The sequence below is a fragment of the Ctenocephalides felis genome, unplaced genomic scaffold (genome assembly GCF_003426905.1).
Source record: "Ctenocephalides felis isolate EL2017-DRISC unplaced genomic scaffold, ASM342690v1 CF-g0.4_SCAFFOLD_03571, whole genome shotgun sequence".
Classification (NCBI taxonomy): Eukaryota; Metazoa; Arthropoda; class Insecta; order Siphonaptera; family Pulicidae; genus Ctenocephalides; species Ctenocephalides felis.
Window position 1 is genome coordinate 56,935,676 of NW_020539725.1, and position 7,420 is coordinate 56,943,095.

A 7,420-nucleotide genomic window follows, 5' to 3' on the forward strand; every position below is an offset into this window, starting at 1 on the left:
TTGTATATGTATATTAAAAATTATTTTGAAAATAAAATTTTCGGTTAAAAAAGACATAAGAAGTTATGTGAAAGATATGAGAATGAAACCAAGAAATTAATGATAATAACAATTCTTAAAGACAATACTAAGAGTGAATAATATTGCTAATTAAAACTATTTTTTAAATATGATAATTTGTGTATACATACTGCTTTCTGATCTGTGACAAATTGAAAATCACTTGAAACAATCTTCATCTTTTAATAGTTTTTTTAATCTTTTCAAAAAAACATTAAAAAAATGTTATCTGTTATTATTGCAATTCTAATCTATTAATGCCCAATAAAAATATTACGCAACCTTTTATTACGCAATAAATCAATTTTAATTCCTTGTTTGTTTTCAACTTATTTCATTATACAGTTATAAAATGCAATTATTTTTTATTGTCGAAATAAATTAGATCAAAGAAAAAATATATTTTACAGAATCTATTAATATTGCGGTAATTATTGATAGCGTTGATATGAAGATCTGTAACACATTCACTTTATCAATTCTGGTTTCAAAAGTGCCTACTTCTAAGCTTATCATTGATAAAGATTACAAATTAATTCACTAAGAAGGGCCTAATTCATATAATAATATTTATAATTAGAAATAATAATATTCATAATAATATTTTAGAAATAGAGTATTTAAAATTTATAATTTAAAAATGAGCGTAATTGAATTTAATTTAATTTTTCTCATTATATAAAGTTCAGTAACTATTTTGATGATATTTTTAAATTGTTTTCTTAATGCAAAGACCAGATTGCTGTATTTGTATAACTTTACAATTTTCAAAATTCGTATGTCTATTTTCTTTCTAATTTTACTATTCAGCTATAAATTTTTTTGTTATTGAATGGTAAATTAGATTCCGCTTTTAAATTAAGAATATAATTATTATAATATTGTAGTATAATGAAATAAACAAATGATATGTATTTATAAAATAAGAACATTGTTTCATAATCTCTCATACCAGATACCCCTGTCTGACTGAGATATGAAAATAATAAAATAAAAAAAGAAGAAATGGCCTTAAAACAGAAAAACACGATAGCCTTTGAGAAATTGGTATATAAACAAAAATATTATTTTAAGTTTAAGTTATTATTAAATGTAAGAGAAAGTAGATCATGAGTGAAATATTAAAATACTGACTTTTTTAACTTCCCGTAGGGCAAGTTATAGCAATCGCAAAAAAATTGAAAATGTAAATTTGCCTATCTTTTCAAATGTTCCTGAACATTTTGGCCTTAGAAAAAATGGATGTACGTGTGCGTGTGTGTGCGGATACAAATTTTCGTCGACGATTTCGGGAACACGGTTCAACCAATTTCAATTATTCAAAGAACATTCGGTTCATATTGATAAGGAAACTTGCTGATTAGTTTTTGGCAAAAGGCAGGTCTAGCCGTTACGAAGATACGGGGCAAAAAGTTCCAAAAACGGTAACTCAGTTTTCAGTTTATCTCTATGCAGCTAAAGCACTACGATTGCTTTGAAAAGTTCAGAATTTCTAAAATATTTCAAATTAAAAAAAAAACATTTTTTTTTCAAATTTTTACAAAGTAAAATTTTCTCAAAAATTTTAATCTTTTTTAAAAAAAAAAATTTTTGGTATGGCAAGTTCCAGAATTTGCCTTAAGACACGATGCCATGCACCATTAGTTTTTTTTATTTCGAGTTACTATAATACTGCCCTGATTCTGATATGATGATAAATCGATAAAACCACACATTTTTAATCTGATAAATCCAATGGTATTTATACCTATATCTAGTTACTTCTGGAGCAGTTCTGCGACTGTAATTATTGGTCAAGGTGAGATTTAGAAATAAACATCATTTACCATTAATTAATTCGTATTACTGGCTAATGTTTATCATAATCAAAGTATAGAAATTTTATATAAAATATTTATAAATTTTTAGATGAATCTACCTGTAGTCCTAGTATTGGCCTTAGGGCTATTATGCAGTGATGTTTCTGGTTTCTTCAGTCTTCGGTCCCGAAAAACCAGAGAACCTGTCGAATTTGTCCCAAAGTCCAGGCATAACGTCCAAACTTTGTGGGTGACTCAAAAATTAGACCACTTCAATCCTCATGATAACAGAACTTGGGAAATGGTAGGCTTTGATTGATAATAGTACTAAAAATAAGCAAATTCTTTATTATTATATATGTTCACTGTATCTTAAATTTATAACAAATTTATGAGAAGAATTGTTTAGTATATGCCAGTCTCAGAATAGTAAACTTTAGATTTTTTATACTTACTAAGTTTGATTTTTTTCAGAGGTATATGTCCAATGATGAACACTTCAAAGCTGGTGGACCAATTATCATATACATTGGAGGTGAATGGACAATCAGTGCTGGAGCTTTGATTGGTGGTCAACAATATGATATCGCAGTCCAACATAATGGATATTTATTCTATACAGAGCATCGTTACTACGGTGAAAGTCATCCAACACCGTGAGTTTAAGATATTTTTAAATTATCTACAACAGAAAAAAATTAAGTTTTATAAATTTTAAAAATAGTTTTGTTTTGTTATTTGTTTTTTATACGAGGTGTGTTCAAAAAGTACCCGGAATTACTAATAATTAAATTTCGCGGGTCTGGAGTGTCTGATTGTCAAAATTTTTTTTTTATTGTGTTGGTATACATGCCCCTAAAGTATGATGAAATTTTCAGCTATATTCACTGTTTACTTTGTCTGTGGTAGTCGCTAAGGTTCGACGTGTTTTTCTGAGCTCGGCGATTTTTACAATGGAAAGAATTGAAAAGTCAAAGAATTTGTATTAAATTTTGCGTAAAAAATGAAATAAAGTGTTGCAAAGTGCAAAAATTCACCAGATATGGCTCCGTGTGACTTTTTCCTATTCCCAAAGTTGAAGAGACCCATGAAAGGACGGCGGTTTTCCTCGATTGAAGAAAATCGCTGAGAGTGCTTAAGGACATATCAAAAAGTGAATATCAAGGGTGCTTCGAAAATTGGAAAAAACGCTGGCATAAGTGTATTATATCTGGGGGGACTACTTTGAAGGGAACCACATTAATGTAGACGAATAAATAAATATTTTTTTGAAAAAACGAAAATTCCGGGTACTTTTTGAACAGACCTCGTATATACCTACACCTTTCTAAATACATTTTCATAAATATTGAATTTATAACTTTATTCACTTACTTATAGAGATGCTTCTACCAAGAATCTTCAGTACTTGAGCGTGGATCAATCACTGGCTGACTTGGCTTACTTTGTTGATTATGTCAAGAGTCAAATCACAGGTTAATATATTTATGTATTTACATTACTTTAATATTTTGTGCGTTCTTTTAAAATTGTTTTGAAAAACTTTTGCATTTACAGGAGCCAAAGACAGCAAAGTAATCGTTGTTGGTGGATCTTACGCCGGTAGTATGGCTGCTTGGTTCCGTCTCAAATATCCTCACCAGTGCGACATTGCTCTTTCTTCCAGTGCTCCTCTACTGGCAGTTGCAGACTTCTACAGTAAGCATAACACTATCTAAAAATTACCAGATTTTTGTATTAAATAATATAAATGAACTACTGCTTACCCAAATTAAATTATTTGTCAATCCAGAATATCACGAGGTAGTAGGCAAAGCCCTGAAGAGTGAAAGTGGAGACAGATGCTACCAAATTGTTGAAGAAGGCATGAAGCAATTGAGAGAAGTTATGAAAACTACAAATGGACCACAAGAAATCGCCCAGTTGTTCAAGTAAGTGTAATTTTTCAAAGTATAGTAAACAAGTTTATAATATCAATTACAATAGTTCTTCCAAATTTTCGACAATTTTTTTGTATAACAAATAATTTCATTTTTTTCCATTAGCCTTTGCACCGCCATCAATCCAAGAAACGCCCTGGATTACGGTACATTAGTATCTGGTATAGAAGACGTGTTTGCCGGAATTGTTCAATATCACAAACCGGGTGATATCGAAGGTGCTTGTGATATCCTCCAGAAAAATACTGATGCAGCCAATGGAAGTGAATTAAAAGGTTTGGCAGCATTAATGAAATCCAATGTTGGATGGGGAAGTTCCCATGCGCCGAAGCAGATTATTTGTCTATGGTCAATGCCTTCAAACAAGTTAGTTGGGGTAGCTCGAGCACTACAAGCGCCAGTAAGAAAAAATTATTATTTTGATATTCTACATAAATCAATAAGCCTAATTCATGATACTAAATTATATTTTAGTGCGTCAATGGTTTTACCAAACTTGCACGGAATACGGATACTACCAGACTGATTCATCTCCTAATCAGCCTTACGGATCTGGTATTAACACTTTGCCAGTTTACATCCAATTGTGCAAAGATCTATATGAAGATGTGTAAGTAATATTAATATAAGTATAAAATTCGTTAGAGTAAATGCTCATTGATTAAATATTTCAAATTGGCATTCTGATCTTACAATTGAAATGTGTATACTTTCATATGTTATAATGTTAACATAACATAAAGAAATTTATGTATAATGTTTATGAAAATAATTTTGATATGAAAATGAGATTCAAATCAGTTTGATCTCGTAAACCGTAATCTTTCAGTCATTTAAAAAGTTCCGCAGTTTCTATCACTTAAAAACTATATTTACCATATTGATACACTTGATTGGAAAAATAACCCAATTTATATTGATATTAGAATATATGATTTGGTTTGACTTAATGTGTTGAATAGATATATGATTTTCATTTTGTGGGTTTATCCTATCCACAAAACAACGGCAAATGATGATGTATGGTTTGTTATCATCAGTATAAACTTATTATCTATTATTCAAATCGATGCAAAGATACGGTTTCAAAATAATAGTTATTATCTATGATTTCAAGTAATAATGGCATTTTTCCGGTTTTGCAGATTTACCGACAATGCGGATAGATATCTTAAATACAGGCATTGAAAGGACTAATGTTGTTTATGGAGCACTAACTTCAGCCGTAGATAGGGTCATCTTTACCCACGGTACAGTAGACCCCTGGCATTCCTTGGACTTTTGGAAGAAGTCAACCCGGAAAGTCCAGTGATCGTCGTAGTAAAAGGTAAATCCCTAATAAAATCAGTTTGAATTATATCTTTATACCAATAGCAAAATTAAAAAGTTGTGTATAGTACAGCAATATAATAACATTTACCTAATAAGCTACATATATTTCAGGAACTTCCCATTGCAAAGATTTGCAATCAATTTCATCAGCTGATTCAGAAAAATGAAAGCTGCCAAGAAAGTGTTTTGGAACTTGTAGCGAATGGTTGAGCGAATAAAGCTTTAACAAAGAGTAATGTAATAATAAAGATAATAATAATAAAAGCATTAAAAAGTTTACAATATTTGTTTTTATTAAAATGGAACTCGAATTCCAAAATCACTTGATTCAGGTTCAGACAAAAAATGCATAAACTTAATCTTATTAACTAAATGTAAAACAAACAAAATTAACAAGTATACAACTATAAGCAATTTAAAATTGAAAATGATGACATTACATTTACCTTGTACACAACATTTTTTTGAGAAAATGTGCACGATTTGTTGTTCACCACTGATACTATCTCCATGTTGACTTGTCATTCGCCTAGTTGAAAATCTCTTAAAATTATTAAGGAATCTGAATTTCACTAAATTATAAACAATAATTTGCGAAAGCGACACCTTATATACAAGCGAAACTTATCTATGAGTCATCTATGAATAATATCTTGGAATAATCTAATTCGCTTCGCACATTTTTTTAAATAAATTTACATGTATATAAATTGATAAAGATTATTGGTGAAATTGAAAATTTAAAGCATTTTGGGTTTTAAAAATACGAATTAAAAAAAATGGAATTGACCAGTGAAATTTTTTATTAGGTAAGCTTTCGGAAAACTGCGGGAAGACAATTGGTTCCTCTAACAATGGTTCCAGAATATTATCATGTGCTTGTTTCAAATTACTGGTTTTCGGCATTTTGTGCCAAAATGAAAAATTAACAAAACCAGTCAACAATTATATTTTATTCAGAATATAGACACTATAAATTTAGTCATCCATTAATTTATTTGAACGAAAAGTAGAATAAAGAAACACGACAGCCTTTAATAAATTGGTATATAAATCACAATATTATTTATTTTGAGTTGAGCAATAATCCAGCTCTGAGTCTGTCATGATTATAAACTGATAAAACCATTTTTTCACAGATTGTTAATACAATGGTATTTGTACTATATCAAATTGCTTCTGGAGCAGTTCTGCGACTGCAATTATTGACCAAGATTAGATATTCCAAAATCAATATTATTTATAATATTCAAATTTATGGTATCGGTTAAAGTTTATATTGATATTTAAATATTTAAATTTAATATTTATAAATTTTAGATGAATCTACTGCAGTCCTAGTGTTGGCCTTAGGGCTATTATGCAGTGATGTTTCTGGTTTCCTTAAGATTTGGTCCCGAAAACACAGAGAACCTTTTAAATTCCTACCAAAATCCAGACATAATGTCCAAACATTGTGGGTGACTCAAAAATTGGACCACTTCAATCCTCGTGATAACAGAACTTGGGAAAATGGTAGGTTTGATTGATAATAAGTACTAAAAAAAGCAAATTATTTACTATTATACCATATATGCTCACTATCTCTTTAATTTATAACAAATTTATGAAAAATCTTTTTTAGTATATGTAATTTTTTTACTTACTGTTCTATTTTTTTCCAGAGATATATGTCTAATGATGAGCACTACAAAGCTGGTGGACCAATTATCATACAAATTGGAGGTGAATGGACAATCACTTCTGGAGTTTTGCTTGGTGGTCAGCATTATGATATCGCAGCCCAACATAAAGGATATTTATTCTACACAGAGCATCGTTACTACGGTGAAAGTCATCCAACACCGTGAGTTTAAGATATAGTTATCTTCCAAAAGTCGAAATTGAAATGAGATTTTGAATATCTTTACGTATAATTTGGCTTGATTGATTTGAATTATTGAAAACAAAACGATTTATACTGATAGGAAGAGCATCACATAATGTAAAACTCATTTATTTGAATCAGATAGAAAATAGCCATAACAATTTTGAAAATTATACAGTCACAACTTTTCATATTTTTTAAAAATAAGTAAGTATTATGGATTCAATCAGTGTCTGTACTACACTTTAGATAATTTACATTTTCATGAAAATGAAAAGAAAATTATATTATGAGCGACCAATAGTTAGTAAATTTTGAAATTTTGATAGTAGGATTTATATATTATAAGATTCTACCATTTAATTATTGTTCATAGCAATCGACAAATAACTAATTAACATGCAAACCGAGTCTAAATTAAA

The 7,420-nt window shown here is 29.4% G+C and overlaps 1 pseudogene; it reads left to right on the forward strand.

The window, feature by feature from the left end:
• The first annotated feature begins 1,968 nt into the window (after positions 1-1,968).
• LOC113386352 lies at positions 1,969-5,298 on the forward strand (annotated as a pseudogene).
• Positions 5,299-7,420: the final 2,122 nt, after the last annotated feature.